We start from the raw sequence: 961 nt of genomic DNA on the forward strand, positions 1-961 counted from the left end.
GTCTTGGCTTTCTTTCCCACCCCCCTGCCCCCCTCCTCTCATTCCCTCTGAATGTGCTGTAACCATAAAGAGGTTACCAACCGGGGGAAGTCAATTTAGGGCCGGTCAGGTGGGATTTAAGGGTAACTGTGCAACTGACAGAATGATTCATTACTTTGTAGGTCACTGGGAAGGAGCAGCATTTCTCCAACTGTGTTCCCTGGGTTGATAATCATACAAATGCCCGAAGCACAAAAAGTTCTCCGGGTTCCAGGGCCAAGTTGGCTGAGGATAGGCTGCATACTAATTCCCTGGAGAGGGAGTTTACAATGTGCATTAGCATATTAAAAGTTCTGAGGAGTACCCCAGGGGAGAATTCAGTTTTCGTTTTCTGAGCGATTAAGCAGATGTATTAGTACAAAGGACAAGTTTCTTTCAAGCCAACCAGGTTTCCCTGAGCGCCAGTTTCGGAAGGGCTAGAGGAGATTTAATTAGTGGAATTTTACTTTCTCTTTTGTCACAGAGCCTCATTAAAACATGTGTCTGTTAACGAAAGAGGACATTGAAACCTGTAGAGAATTTTTGTGAGTTTATTTGAGCCAAACAGTCGACAATTGGCCAGGAAGCAGAATCTCTACATGTTGGGATAATGCTCCAGGGAATGGCGGTTTTTCACTTGTTTTTATAAATTACCGTCAAAGGTGGAGATATAAGGTGTTACATGGAATGCATTGGTGATAGATATATGCCCTGACTGGGAATTGAACAGTGACCTCCTGGTTCACAGGTCTATGTTCAACCACTGAGCTATGCCATTGGGCTGACAATATACTTTTGCTTATTTATTCACAATATCAGTGGTGTACTTAGGTACATTAGATAAAAAGGTGGACTTTTTAACTCACATGACACTTTCAGAAAAAGTCCTTCTAATGCAGCCATTGATTGATTGATTCAAATAATAGATGTCAAGAAACTCCTG

This window comes from Pipistrellus kuhlii, unplaced genomic scaffold (assembly GCF_014108245.1).
Source record: "Pipistrellus kuhlii isolate mPipKuh1 unplaced genomic scaffold, mPipKuh1.p scaffold_m20_p_6, whole genome shotgun sequence".
Taxonomy (NCBI): Eukaryota; Metazoa; Chordata; class Mammalia; order Chiroptera; family Vespertilionidae; genus Pipistrellus; species Pipistrellus kuhlii.